The sequence below is a fragment of the Astyanax mexicanus genome, chromosome 8 (assembly GCF_023375975.1).
Source record: "Astyanax mexicanus isolate ESR-SI-001 chromosome 8, AstMex3_surface, whole genome shotgun sequence".
Classification (NCBI taxonomy): Eukaryota; Metazoa; Chordata; class Actinopteri; order Characiformes; family Acestrorhamphidae; genus Astyanax; species Astyanax mexicanus.
Genome location: NC_064415.1, coordinates 54,949,027 through 54,965,668, shown reverse-complemented (window position 1 = coordinate 54,965,668; position 16,642 = coordinate 54,949,027).

Here is a 16,642-nt window from a genome sequence, read left to right as displayed (position 1 = left end):
TTCACAGTGTTTAATATTTTGACAATGCAAACCACACCAATAAATTCGTAAAGAGGTAAATGTCTTAAGTGATATTACTGTAACAATTTGGAGTAATGGGAAGTGAAATCTAGGAAAAATATCATTTCAATTTTGCATAAACCAACCTGATCACTGATTGGTGGAAACTTCACACTAGACCTCGAGCAGTTTGGACTGTGTGTCTCTCCACTCTTCCTCCAGACTCTGATCCCTTCATTTACAAATAAAATGTCAAATTGATTTGATGATCAGTGATGGTTTGGAGAGACATGTCTGTCATCTGCTGGTGTTGATCCACTGTGTTTTATTATCAAGTCTAAAATCAGTGCAGTTTTGTTTTCCCACAAAATCTTACAGCACTTCATATCTTACAGCTTCCCTCTGCTACTGACAACTTTTATAGAGATGTGGTTGGATTTCGTTTTCCAGCAGGACTTGGGGAACACTGCCCACACTGAGAAAAGTACCAATTGATCTTATATAATATTACATATTTTTTGTTAATATATAAGATTCACATTTTGAACTGAATTACTGAAATAAAGTAACTTTTCAATGATGTTCAAATTTTTTGAGATGCACTAGTATATATGGCTGATCAGTGTAGATCAGTGCTTATCCAGGTTCCAGTGTATCCAGTGTAGGAGGTGTTTGACATCACGCAGAACCCGCCGGCCCTCGTAAAGCTGAATCGTAAAGCAGCCTGCGTCTCTCTGCACAGTCGTAGCTGCTCTGTGGGTTCAGGAGTGTAGATGTGCAGCAGTGAATAGCAGGGTATCTATGAGGAGACTCCACAAACACACACACACACACACACACACACACACACAGTGCTGATGTGAGAGCACTGCCCACACACATCCCCCAAGGCCGCTGCACTTTTGTCAGTTTGTGAGTGTATGAATATGGGTCTGTAAGGAATTAAAGGTGGATGGCGCAGTAATGGAGGAGGGCTCAGGAGTGACTAATGCAGCGACACTCTCTCTTTTCACTCCTCGCTATAATGATGCACTCTTATTATATGTTGCAGCCTCGGGTATCGCTGGAGATTATAATGCAGCTGATTCTGCTGCATATTCAGCCTCCTTCTGGCGTCATCTTACAGTAGGGCTCATGATGTAAGTAAATGATTGTTTAATGATGTACTGTTGATGATCTGGTTTCCAATGGTATCTGTGGAGTGGTGGAATCTACCGTAGTTTTCGCACTATAAGGTGCACTTAAAATCCTTTAATTTAAATTAAAATGGCGTTTTTATCATTTTATTTAAAAGTTTTATCCCATTTTCTCTGCCAATTTACAAGGCCAATTACCCAACCCACTCAGTAAGTCCCCCCTCTATCACTCACTAGTGATGCCCCAATATCAGGGGGGTGAACACTAGCAGCACACGCCTCCTCCGTCACATGTGAAGCCAGACTCCGCCTCTTTTTTAACAGCTGCTGATTGCTGCAGCATTACGAGTAGCATCACCAGTAGCACGCTCAGAGGAAAGCGCAATGACTGGGTTCTGATACATTAGCTCACAGATGCAGCCTTGTGCTGATCCACATCACCCTAGGAGTGATGAGGGGAAAGAGAGCCATCTACCGTACCCACCCAGAAAGATAGCAAGGCCAATTGTGCTCTCTCGGGGCTCCGGCAGCTGATGGCAAGCTACATGAACAGGATTCGAACCGGCAATCTCCTGATATCCTGACCTTTATTTCTTAATGCTTTTATTTTTTTGTTTTTTTTACATAACTTTTACTTTAAAGTACTTTAAGTTTGAAAGCAGTACTTTTACTTTTAAATCAGCACTTATTTTACTTTAAGAGTTAAAAGCTTTGTGTTGATGCTATCTTCTATAGATACTTCTACAGCTCAAGCCTCACTAAAACAAATATGGCTGCCCTCAAACCCACAATCCTCAATCCATGGCCAAGCTTCCATTATGCTAAGGTTCAACCCATTTTCTCAGTGATGTGTCTCCTAGTGACCCTTCTCCTCCAACCGCCTGTCATCTCCGTAACCGTGGTGATTAATATTTCTCGGAATATTGCTGCGGAAAACATATTTTCTATTTAAATTACGTTGCCAGCAGCAGTGAAAACACACTCGCAGGAAGAAGCCGACTTCCTCATCAGTGCTCCCTCCCCTCTAACCGTCGCCAGGGAGCAGGGTACTGTCATATCCTGCACAGACACGACATCGCAATACATGAGACCAGTCTTATTTATACCCAAGAGAGTCTGAAACAGCGCTCGCTCTGATGTAAGCTGCAGTGAGAGAGCTCCCGTGAGTAATCAGAGGGGTCGGGAGAAAAGAGACTGAGGCGCCGGGCGATTCGCTGCAGCGGATGCAGAGATAGTAACACCAGCCAATGTGCAGCCAGAATCACAGCCAGTAACTAACAACTGCGGAAGTGTCTGCAAAATATCACCTAGAAAAGTTTACGACTTTTGCTCATTACCCAGTCACACCATGGACATTATTCAAACACTTAATTCTTTACACTAACACTTCCCCAACCTCATTTCACCTGTTTCACGCATTATATATACCCCTGCACTAAAATCACTTCGTGACAAGTATTTGATTGGTTTCGCCCGTCATAACTAAGTGGTTCTCTTGTCAGTGCTTAGTTTCAAGTACACTTTACTCATGATTGGGTATTCACTTTTTCACATTCTATCTATCTATCTATCTATCTATCTATCTATCTATCTATCTATCTATCTATCTATCTATCTATCTATCTATCTATCTATCTATCTATCTATCTATCTATCTATCTATCTATCATTAGTGGTATCATTTTATGACATTTAATTGGGTTATCTTACCAGACAAACAAAGCATTATAAATGACAAAATAAATAAATAGTATTTATTTAAACCCCTCATCAGATAAAGATTAGATTGCATATATCACTCCAGTTTCTGAATCCGTTTCTCTGATTTTGCTATTTATAGGTTTATGTTTCAATAAAATGATCATTGTTGTTTTATTCTATAAACTACAGAAATAAAAAAAAAATACCTAAAATAATGCAAAGAAAAGTTCACTATTGGTCTCGTGCTCTAGTGTGACATCTAGTGGCACAAAGGATCACATATAGAACCAGTCATATGAAGCCCATGTATTCAGTTGATTAAAAAATACATCATCAATCTGACAGTCTTCAGAATGTCAGGGCCAGGCAGAGAGGAGATAAGATGAGATGAGCATGGATAGAAATAAAAGGCTTTATTGAAAATGGGTAATCCAAAAACAATTAAGGTCAAAGGCAAAAGGCAAAGGCAAAATTGAAGGGGATTAAACTTCCAAGGGAGAGGAAGACAGTCCAGTAAATACATGACAGTGCAGTAAAATCAAATAAAAAAAATCTGAAAAATTCAAAAAAGGGTCATTCACAGAAATAAACTAAGCACTGACAAGAGAACCACTTAGTAATGACGGGCGAAACCAATCAAATACTTGTCACGAAGTGATTTTAGTGCAGGGGTATATATAATGCGTGAAACAGGTGAAATCAATATTCAGGTGATTGTAATCTGGGAGGTGTCATGTGATCAGCTGTGAATAGAAGCACCTTCTTTAATAGTCTGGACAGTCAGAAACCTGAAGTCAGAAACCTGGCTTTAACAAATCGGATCCGAATCGCATTTGGAGGTGGTTTAAAACGCAATTTTGCAACTTGGATCTATACAGATGGATGGGCCAAAGAAAACCAAAGGTTAGTTTCTTATGCCAACATTAATACCACAGAATCCTCTGCAGATACGCATGTGATAGCCCAAATATGGTTTTAATCTGATTAGCATCTTCCTGACTTTTTTTTTAATACTATTAAAAATCAAGCTGACAATCTATATAGGCCGGAAATCAGATTTTCTCAATATTAAAAGCTATTTCTGAGCAAAGTCCATTCATATGAACTTCTATTCATATTAACTTCGTAGTGATTTTGTTCTGTTTTCTTAGGAAATCCTAAGTGAATCCAGACCCTGAAATTCAATCTCTTTAAAACCGTTTCCATCCACAGAGCTGTTGATGTGGCATGTAAATGTACAAAAATCCCACAATCCAATGTCAGTCTTAAATCCCTCCTGGCTGCTGATTGATGAGACCTGTCAGAGCGACCCGTCCCCCGGCCCAGCCGTGCACATTTGAGCTGCTGTTGGAGATAAGGGTGTATTGTCCGTTTGGTTGCTCCAGTGGGAGTTCAGAGCTGGTTGATGGCAGATTCTCCACATTCTGCTTCCCTTCAGACCCTTTTAAAACCCTGTTTTTCTGCAGAAACGTCCTTCATTCTGCAGAATTGGAGGCATCAGCTGGATCTCGGTGGCCCACTGGAGCCAAAAGGTCTTTTCCCAACTTCAGTGGAAGCACTCAGTAGGTGACTTTGGGTTGTGGAGGAGCTCTGTGGAACAGCCTCAGAGGGGTAGCGAGTGGCCACAATATGAGAAACATCTGCTGGAGCTTTCCTCCAGAACTCCAGAGGCCTGGAACTGCCTGGAAGAACCAGAGTGAACAGCAGCAACAGATGGTGCCTGATGTTTGAGGACAATAGATGTTTTTTGTTCAGTTAATGTGGATGGCTTATGTAGGTGTCATGATGTCTACTGTAACTTAATTTAATTTATTTATACCTGTATTAATAAATACGTGTATTCCTGCCTGCTACATACAAAAACAGTTGGGATCATAAAGTGTTTAAGTGTTTACTTCTTCTTCTTTTTATGAATTTGGCACTAAGGATACCAACTGATGACGTTTTTCAATGTTATTTTGTCACATTCTTTCTGCAAACACATCCTAAAGGAAAACTCCTGTGTGAAATGGACTTTGAGTGAATTAAAACATAATAAAAAGTACTTAACCTTGCTGAAGAGCCCACCTCAACAATAGCTAAAAATGCTTTGTGTCTGCAGATAAAGGTCTCTTTCTACCGTTATCCAGCTCAAAGTAGCTTCAAACATCATTTGTAGAATCAGGAGAGCCCTGATATTTAAAACGAGGTATTTAGAACTTTAAAAGTGCACAAAAAGCTTATTAAAAGCCACTGTTTACATCCTATAACATAGTTAAATCTGCAGGCGCCTGTATTGTGCCCCCGCCAGGAAAAGCACCCCCTCTCTTAACTTTACTTACAAAATGGAAATACCCAAGATGCAGTTCTAAGATGCGAAGATAATTTCTTTAGCTAACTTTTAGTAGGGTGCTTTTCCTGGCGGGGGTGCTGAATTCACCACAGCACCGGCATCTTAAATATAATTCACAATAAATCAACCATCATTTTGAGCAATGTTTATGTAATTTTTTGTTGGTTCTTTGCATTCTAATATTGACAGTAACCACATGTTTTCAGCAACAGCTGGAATTCATGCACTTCCAAGGAATTCATTCTGCAATCTGCTAATCTGCTATAACTATCCTACCTATTCGCTTGCACTCGGTGATTAGAAAATCATCAAATTCAAAGTTTTTATTCATGTTTTACACAACTTCCAACTTAGTGTGAAATTGAGGTTACAGGTTCAAACTTTCTACGATCAAGTAAAGGTAAAGTTTTTTTTTTTTTTTTTTTTTTGCATTTAATGTACTTTCCCAACCTTTTTTTCATTCGGGTTTTAGATAAACATGCCTTCAGTCAGGGAGTTAGTTTTATTTAATCTGTATACTTCTCGTTAGAACCAGAAGTGACCACTAGATGGAAGCACTTCTCCACTTTAAGCCTGGACATGTGCTCAGTCAGTTCTTCTCTGTATACAGTGCATGTTCACCAGTCATTTACATATGAATAGGGCATAATTACTACTGTTATCAGTGTTCTGCTTGTAAAATAGAATTATTATTAAAATAAGAACAGCTTTGGAAGAAAGAAACTGGAAATAATATGTTTCTAACACCACTATTAATATAAAATAAAAAATAATATTTACTAAAAAAAGTGCATTTCTGGACAAAAAAAAAAGTTCCAACATACATTTGCTGAGCTGTTGTTTCGGGTCAATAGATTGAAACCTATTTTAGGTACCTGAGAGGTGGTTGCTGTAGCCTTGAAGGTGGTTGATATGGTAGGTCAGGTAGTTGCGAGGATATCCCAGCTGGTTGCTATTGTGTTGCTAGGTGGTTGCTATGATTGATGGTTTTGCAGTTGATAGGATATCCCAGATGATTTCTATGGCATTGCAAAGTGGTTGTTATGGCATCGTAGTTGGATGCTTTTGTGTTGCAAGGTGGTTGACATGGTATGTCAGGAAGTTGGTGTAATCCGAGCTGGTTGGTTTAGTGTTGCTAAGTGGTTAATAAACTATCCTTGATGGTTTCTAAGATGTTTCCAAGTGGTTGTTATGGCATCCTAGTTGTTATGGTGTTGCAAGGTTTGTTGCTAGGTGGGTGGGGCGCTATAGTGTTGCAAGGTGGTTGACATGTTATGTCAAGCAGTTGCTGTTATCCCAGCTGGTTGCTATGGTGTTGCTAGGTTTTTTGCTAGGTGGGTGCTATAGTGTTGCAAGGTGGTTGATATGGTAGATCAAGTTGTTGTGAGAAAGGGGGTTTAATGCATTATTTTTTTTATTTAATTCATTATTAATATCAGACATTATTGCGTGTTGTTACAGTATGTTTATAAGCATAACCTTTACTACTTATAAAAAGGACCATTATTTTTTTACAGCCTCGCCACAAGCAATAAATGAGCGCTTTATATAAAACAGAACAGCATAATTTCTGCCATGTTTCTGTGATATTTTAAGTTGGCGTGTTCCGCTCGGTCCTCAGAGACTCGTACCGCAGGAAGGCCCTGGAAGTTCAACATGATGCAGAGCTTTTGTAGGTCAGGGATAAAATGTTAAAACTGACAGGCGGCTGCTGGATTGTAGGACTGATGCAATGTGAGATCTCATTTAGTGCCGTCGCAGCTGCTCAGCTATCAGGCGGCGGAATGTGTAGAGCATCAGTCATCTGCTTAACAAGAACACGGAAAATCAGTTACTCAGCACAGATGGAATAAAAAACGCGTTTCAGCCATTAAATAATAGATAAGAGCTGTAAGAACAGCAGAACACTATAGTTAGCAACACGGGCGGCACGATATCCCTCACTGACACCAATTCTGTGATACTGATACTGATATTGAAATTGTGAGAGTCAGTCGATACTAAAACAAAATGTTTAATTAAAAAAAAAAAATTGTGTTTTTCCTGCCCTCCTGTTGGTTCATATACCTTTCTTAGCACATGGTCATCTCTGTGTTCTCCTTGTCTCCCCCCATTTCTTCAGTGCTCCCACCTGTGTACATTTGTAGCTCTGCCCCCTCATTTCCTGTCCCCAGGTGTTATCTGTTTCCTGTTCCCTTCTAGTGTATTTATACCCCAGCTGTCCTGTTTCCTTGGTCGGTTTATTAAGACTACAAAATAAACAAACAAAGACCTACATAAACTAAGAAACACAACTAAGAAACCGACGGAATACACAAACTAAACTGATGTATAAATGTATAAAAACCCACCAGAGCAGCATCCTTTGACTCTGGGGACAAAAGATCTCCTCAATCCTCACTGTCTTTACCTGTCTTTATTAAGAGCCATTATAACAGTACCTTGTAACATGTTATGTACAGGTATGTCATTATATTTATTATACAAGCTTATCATGGTCATTATCGGATATATTACATGACATTCAGGGCCCTATTATACTCCCTGCACTAGGCCCGTCATAATGCTCATTGCTATCTTACACGCTATGAACAGTTTATTTTCACGGCTTGTGCCTGCACCATTAAAGTAGTGTTTAGGAATAGTTTAAGAATAAATTTACACTGATGGGTGTGGTGGTCTGGAAGTGAGGTGTGTTCAGGTAAATTTCTGGAGTGTTTCTTGGTAGCGGGAAATACAGGTGCGCCACTGACTGATTAAAACCCTGACAACAGTCAGCAGTCAGCAACTCAATCCTATCTTAACCATGCATGTTGCACGCTCTTAGTGCACATACACCCCCGCTCGTTAAACACACAAACATGGACACCCTACGCAGCACAAATCACAACAGCTTTTACATCAACAATAAACAAATTATATGAACAAAGATCAAAATAACATAGCTGTTGCTTTTAATGAGCTGCTGGTGCATCCTCACAGCATGAACATTCAGATCAATATCCTCTTCTGAGATGTGCAAAAGCGCTGCGCTCTTAAGATATGAGCATGCCAAAATCAGAGCTCACCTGCTTCTTAAGGGGAATGACAACTGGAACTGGAACATGATTTATTACTGGTTTATTTTATGTTACACCCAGAACACATCTATGACTAATTAATATATAGAATTAGTTCATGCCTTTTGCATGTTTACAGCCCCACCAGGTGTATTTATTGCACCCTCACTTTACCAAAGGCACCGACACGCCCTAAATAGAGCCCATAATACTTTATAAATGCATTCATAATGCATTATGAATAAAGGATTCATAGGAAGTGTCACCACAATACCCATTGATACCAAAGTGCCATCTGTGGTGAGAACTTAAGACGTGAGGGTAGACTGCATGCTAATACTCTGCGGCTGTAATGGATGGAGGTGACGGGAGTGATTGAAGTGAATGGGACAGATCTTATTGCCTCTCCGCCTCCTGCTTTTTCTCCATCCTCACTGGAAACACATCGCAAGACTAGATTGCTGTTATTATGTCAAAACAGCTTCCTTCATACGAGACGTGACACTTTTGGCAGAGAAGTGGAGATTAGGCCTTTATAAAACAAGGCTGATTGGATGATGGATGTTAAGTTGTCCTTGGATGAACTTGTGCATCTCAAAAAATTAGAATATCATTGAAAAGTTACTTTATTTCAGTAATTCAGTTCAAAATGTGAAACTCATATGTTATATAGATGTATTACACATGGAGGGACCAATTGGTACTTTTGAGAAGGTGAGAAATGTGCCAAGTCCTGCTGGAAAATGAAATCCGCATCTTCATAGAAGTTGTCAGTAGCAGAGGGAAGCTGTAAGATATGAGGTGCTGTAAGATTTTGTGGGAAAACAAAACTGCACTGACTTTAGACTTGATAATAAAACACAGTGGATCAACACCAGCAGATGACAGACATGTCTCTCCAAACCATCACTGATTGGTGGAAACTTCACACTAGACCTCAAGCAGTTTGGACTGTGTGTCTCTCCACTCTTCCTCCAGACTCTGCTCCCTTGATTTACTTTAAATGAAATGTAATATTTACTGAGGATCAGTGATGGTTTAGAAAGTCATGTCATAGAATTTCATAACTCTGATGTTGGGTTAAAAATGTAACGTGGGCATATTATGAAGAACAGGATTTTGAAACTCCTTATGTATTACCATAGCAACATCCACTAATGCTGAAAGCAGCTGCAATAATACATAAAAATGTACAAACACTCTTTTTGCTTAGAGTACATCTCTTCTATATTTTACCTTGCTTTAGTTTCTGCCTAGTTCTCCTCTATTCTCTTTTTTATACCTGAGAAAGGCTGGATCAAAATGGATTTTTCTCCAGGACTGCAGCAGTTCCCCAGAAAAATAAAATATTCTTAGAGTAGACTTTGTTGTTTCTCTCTGTTTAAATAAACATGTTTTAAGGAACGCTGTACTCATACTGAGCAGAGCCTCCTTCTGCCTTCAAAACTGGTCAAAGACCAGTCAAGGACAATACTTTTACGTAGTTGAGTCCAATTAAGACCGGGACTTTTAGTAGTTGAGTTCCAGTCAAGACCAATATATCAATAGCAAAATCTGTGTAGAATAAGACTTTTAAGTAGGAGAGTTCTAGCCAAGACCAATACTTTTGGTATTCAAGTCCAAATCAGGAACAATCATTTCAGTAGTCTAAGACCAGTCAAGGACAATACTTTTAAGCTTTTAAGGAGTCTAATCAGGACCAAGACTTTTAGTTGTTGAGTCTGAGTCAAGACTTTTAGTAGTTGAGTCCAATTAAGACCAAGACTTTTAGTAGTTGAGTCCAATTAAGACCAAGACTTTTAGTAGTTGAGTTCCGGTCAAGACCAATAATTCAATAGTAAAATCTGTGTAGAACAAGACTTTTTAGTAGTCGAGTTCTAGTCAAGACCAAGACTTTGAGTAGTCAAGTCTAAATCAGGGCTAACACTTTTAGTAGCTAAGTCCAAATCAGGACCAAGACTTTTAGTAGTTGAATCCATGCCAAGACTTTTAGTATTCAAGTCTGATTCAAGACCAAGACTCAAATAGTCAACTTCAAGGTCCACCTGATAAACTGCTTGCTGAATGCTCAGATTAATTTACACAGTTCAGTTAAAAGTGCTACAATGCTAATACATTGCTTTTAACAGAATTCTCTCTTTATGGGGTTTTGTTGTACAATGTTTTGTTTGGGCTACAGCAGTCAGCTATAATGCCTGGTTGCAGACACCACACACACACACACACACACACACACACACACACACACAGTTCAATCTACTCCAGCAAGGCAAACCAGCAGCAGCTCAGTCGTCATCTGGCTCCTTTGTTACACTGTGGAACCAGCAGAGAATACTAATGGCGTTTTTTTTTTTTTCTAAAGGTGCGGGCACATTGTGAGCAAAAGAATAACATCATTTAGGAGAAACACCAAAAAACTAGGGGCATGTTTCACACACCATATTAGAGGCTAACAAAACTGGAGTACAGCTTCATGCCTTACAGACGTGATGCATTACGATCTCTCGGCCTACACGTAATACAGTGGTTTTTTTTCACCGCAAATTAATTTAAATGGGCGGCAAATGGTCAATTTGCAGTCATTTCTATTCACTAATGAACCATTACTGAGTGCCTGTCGATTTAAGAGGGTTTTTAAATCTGCAGTGTAAATGAGGTAATTAGTCGGGTCAATAGTGCTCTAATGTCTCTTTCCCCTTTGAAAATGGCCAAATCCCCCCAGGACAGCCGGTATAGTCCAATGGACTCTCTCGACAGCGAGCAGATTGTTCAGTTAAATCAGAAACCTGAATACATACGCTTGTGCTTGCTGAGAAGTTCCGGGAGTTTTTCTGAATCTCTGACTAATTAAATGGTTAAAATGGAAACAAAGTCATTGCGAGTGGGTTTTTTTGTTTGAAACACTCCATTCTAGAGAAACCCACTGAGTCAGAATTGTTCACAGTGGTGATGAATCAAACCCTGGCCCCTAAATAGTTTAATTCCTCTAAAAGCTCCCTCACCGAAAATTATTACAGGAATTGATTATCCCAGCTAGCAAACAGCAATGTCTCGAGGTCCGCTGATGTATAGCAGCATCGGCCCTGCAGAACTGTGCCGAATTTGGTACAGTATACTTGGCAACTTGGGTGCTGGCACAAGCAACTTGCCATATTATACTTGGCAACCAGAGTGCTGGCTATTATTCTCAGCAACAGGAGCGCTGCCGCAAAAGCAGCTTGGACAAATTTCCATATACTAGTCAGCAACCAAGGGGTTGCCAAAACAGCTTGGGCTGATTCCCATATCATACTTGGCAACCAGGGTGCTGGTGAACGTGGTTTGGCCGATTTCAGTTTTATTCACAGCAACATAAGCTCTACCACAAGTGGCTCGGACCAATTCCTATATTATAATCAACAACCAAGGTGTTGCCACAACAGCTTGGGCTGATTTACATTTTATTTTTGCCAACTTAGGTGTTGGCACAAGCAGTTTGGACAGATTTCCATATTACACTTGGCAACCAAGGTGCTGGTGAATGTGGTTTGGGCCGATTTTCGGATTATTCTCAGCAACAGGAGAGTTGCCACAAGCGGCTCAGACCAATTCCTATATTATAACCAGCAACCAAGGTGTTGCCACAATGGCTTGGGCTGATATACATTTTATTTTTGCCAACTTAGATGTTGGCTCAAACAGCTTGGGCCGATTCCCATATCATATTTGACCACCAGGGTGTTTCTATAAGCTGCTCGGGCTGATTCCTATGTTAAACTCATCAATCACGGTATCATACTTGCCAACCTGGACATTGGCGAAAAGGTTTATGCCAATTCTGATATTATACTCTGCAACCGTGGTACTGGTGCAAGCAGCTTGGGCTGATTCACATTTTATATTTGACAACCAAAGTGTTGCCATAAGCAGCTTGGGTTGTTTTCCATATCATACTTGGCAACTGCAGTGTTGGTAGAAGCGACTCGGGAAATGGCTCGGGCCAATTCCCATATTATACTCAGCAACCAGGATGTGGTCACAAGGTGCTTGTGTCATTCCCGAATATACTGCTCGGGCTGAGTGTATTATTATATTCAGCAACCGAGGTGTTGGCACCAGCAGCTTGGGATGACTCCAATAACATAACATAGCATAACTTAGCAGCTGGGTAGATGGAATTTGGCCGGTCTAAATTCGGTGTAAATTTGGTCTAAATTCCAATCAGAGCCAGGCTGATGCAATCAAAAAGCTTCCTAAGTAATTATCATATAATGCTGCTCTGAGGGACCAAGGGACCGTTTCAACATGACTCTTTACCACATAGTTGTTGATATTAATACTTCTTCAGTCTGTTTCGTTTGAAGGGAAATTCTTGAAGCCTCAAGTGGAGATAATATGATAATTGGCACTTTGATAAAGCAGCATCCATTTCTATCAGCTGAAAGCCTGTGGTTGATAAGAAATGTTCTGTGTCAATCAAATTCCATCAAATCTCAAATGTGTCACCATGCTTAACTGTAATTTCTTATAACTTATCATCTAGTCCTGATTTTTTGCTGACAGGATCTGAGGCTCGATTACAGAGTCAGTGCTCATGTTTAGAACTAAGAGGACCACTGGAAATTTCGGTACCACCTAAAAATAAGACTACCTTTATAAAGGGTTTATAATCAGTTTATTAATGGTTACTATTTAGGTTGTAAATGTCTTAAAAATCATTAATAATCAGTTATAACACATACGTAGAAAGGGCAACAATATAGATGGCTGTGGGTTCACTATTTGGCAAACAACAGGTCATTGTTGCCCTTTCTTTGTCTGTGTTATAACTGATTATTCATGATTTTTAAGGCATTTACAACCAAATTATTAAGCATTAATAAACTAATTGTAAATCATGTATAAACCCTTTATAAGGGCAGTCTTATTTTAATGTGGTACTAAAATTTATATTTAAACAGACCACTAAGTTTTCTTAATGCCATTAAAATAATCATATTGCACCCATTTTATATAGTACTTACTGTAAGTAACCCTGTTTTTTAATCACAGTTTTCATGCATCTTAGCATCATGTTCTCCTCCACCAGTCTTACACACTGCTTTTGGATAACTGCAAAAATTCAAGCAGTTCAGCTTGGTGGTTTGATGGCTTGTGATCATCCATCTTCCTCTTGAATTATTATATTCCAGAGGTTTTCAATTGGGTAAAATCAAAGAAACTCATCATTTTTTTAAAGTGATCTCTCATTTTTTTCAAACAATTATAAATGTGAATGATCAAGCCAAATCCATTCTGAGCAAAAATCTGAATCAATTAATAAGCCCTGTAATGTGAAAGTAGCCTAAAGGTGTCCCACATACAGTATATCAGATTTTGAACTACTTATCATATATGTCAAAGTCATGCATCTCTTGGAGGTTTAAAAACAAAGTAAAGTCGAGTCTATAAAGGCAGCTCCGTGGAGATTCGGCTGTAGACGAGGACAAATAAGGGTGTCTGAGAGCCTATCAGTGTCAGGCTGTTAAAAGCAGCCTAAATTTGTCCGGGGAGCTGAGGGAGGCTGATGTGTGAGGCTTGTGTTTGCTCTGCTTCCCGACAGTCGAGGGAAAGCTGAGTATCGCACCTGGCCGGTGCCTCTGGAGGTATGGCCGTCTGCCACAACACGCACACGCCTACATGACATGATCCGGACTGAAGTCCTGCTCCTCTTCCTTCAGGTGAACCGGACCGTGACCTGTTTCTGCAAGGCAAGCCGAACAATGAATTTTATTAAAAGCGTCTTTTCCTTCAAGTGGACAAAAAATAAATAGAAATCTTATGTAAAAACAGTGCAAGGCTGGATTTGCATTGTTCCATGGCTGTGGAGGTTCTCAGTGTAGTAACTACTTAACTACTGTATTATTAATAAGACGATATGATATCTAAGCCTGGCTGTTTTACATACAGCTCTGGAAAATTAAAAGACCACATAATTTTCTGAATAACAGTTGTCTAAATAACAAAACAGATGCAGGAGCTATCAAACCTCAAATAATGCAAAGAAAACAAGTTCATATTCATATTCAAGTTTTAAGAGTTCAAAAATCAATATTTGCTGCAATAACCCTGTTTTTTTTAATCACAGTTTTCATGCATTTTTGCGTGTTCTCCTCCACCAGTCTTACACACTGCTTTTTTTTTGCAGACAATCCTTCTTAGCAGCAAATTCAGCTGCACAAAGATGCACCAGCTCGTTACACACACAACCGGTGATATCAGTTTACCATCTCTTCACAAACTGGGAGATGTCCAGCTGAAAGATAATATCAGCAGAGCTTATTTAGTCTTAGCATTTATTTGTCCAATGTTCGATTTACAATTTAATATCCAATGGATGGTAATGCCTTCTATGGTGTATTTCTGCTACACACTGGACTCCACACTTGTGGATTAAGGAACGCTTAGCACAGTTAGCGGCTAATGCTTATGCTACTCCAGCAGTGATAGAATAGGGTGAACGCCCTGTGAAAAGTGTTGTAACAGCAATTTAATGACATTCAAAATATATATATATTTTTTTTTAAACACCATACTCTGGATGATCTGGACATGTACCTAAGGTCACCATGCCCAACGTGAAGCATCATCTAAAGGGGTTTATTCATCCCAAAGGTATTGTATGTAGCTCTATCATTCATAGAGAGCACAATTGCACTGGAGTGAAACTGTGGGCTCTGGAGCGATAGAGCTCAATCCAATATCTCTGGGATGATGAGTTGGAGCACCAGAACTAATCATCCAACATTAGTACAGGTCCTCACTGGTGCTCTCGAGATTGCTGAGTGCAATCAGATTCTCAACCCACTCAAACTTCTAATATGGAGTGGTAAGCCTTCCCTGAAGAGGAGAGATAGAAGAGGAGAGTAGACTCTTGATTTTGAAAGGGATTCTGCCTTATACATGTACATAACAAAGGGAAAAGGTCTTGGAACATGATACCAGTTCATGTCCACCCCTTTGGTTCTATACCTATTATTCATTTACATACATCCTAAGTTGCACAAACTAATTTTACATTAACTCACCTCAACATGCCTTTTGCAATAAATTAGTCCCCCGTGGGCAATGATAAATCACTATTACAAACTGTACAGCGGGCAAGACTTTCATTGTTTTTTACTTTTACCAGACATGGATATACTTTAAAGTAGTCTGAGGTGAAATGAGTTTTGATGGGAGCCATGATGCTCCTGAATGCATCCCATCCAGAAGGGGATTAAAAACTAGACTTTCATTGTTTTTTACTTTCACCAGACATGGATATACTTTAGAGTATGAGGTGAAATGAGTTGAGGTGAAATGAGTTTTGTTGGGAGCCATGATGCTCCTGAATGCATCCCATCCAGAAGGGGATTAAAAACTAGACTTTCATTGTTTTTTACTTTCACCAGACATGGTTATACTTTAGAGTAGTCTGAGTTGAAATGAGTTTTGATGGGAGCCATGATGCTCCTGAATGCATCCCATCCAGGAGAGGAAAAAAAACTGGCAGCCCACACTAAAAACTGATCAGAACCAATCAGAACTCTCTCTGTTTTGTTAGATTTCAGGAGATTTTATCTGAATTGCAGGAATCAGGGAGCCGTTATTGAGATGCGTTCGACTCCCGCAACTTCCGGGAGACTTGGGAAGTCTGCAAGTCTGCATTTATCAACTCCACAGATTATATAGAAGCACTTCGTAGTTCTGTAATTACAAACTGCAGTCCTGTCCTGTTGCACCACAAATCACACACTATTTAGTTAGAGCATCCTGTGGGAAGTGTCCTGTGGGCAGCATCCTGTGTCCAATGTGAACAATAATGAAATACTAGAGTATTACCAACACAATCTGTGTAGCATTAGACAATGAGTTTCTGCAGGTAGGAGCTTCTAATAGAGTGGAGGACAATAAGAAAAGAATACAGGGTTTAAAAACTCAAGCAGCACTGCTGCAGTATCTGATCCATTCACTGTACCGCCAGCACACACAACACACACTACTAACACCTCATACACCACCACTACCATGCTAATCAGTGCTAATCATAGCAGTGCTGAGAATAATAATGACCCACCACCCAAATAATAATAATAATAATAATAATAATAATATATGCTCTGTGGTGGTCCTAATCTTTGAAGAACAGGGTAGAAAAGGAGGATAATAATTAAGTATACAGAGAAACAGATAAAGAACTACAGTTTGCAGTTATTATAGAACTACAACAGGTTGTGCTTGATCAGTGTATAGTGTATTTTTTTGTTATCAGATTTGATTAGTTGTGTTGAATCTTGTTTTGCATCAAAAATAACCATCCTAATTTTGTGTTCTGTGTTCAGATTGAAAGTAACACTACGTAAAAAGGTATTGTAGCGATTTTCTAAGAATAGTCGTATCCTTTAGCAAAACCA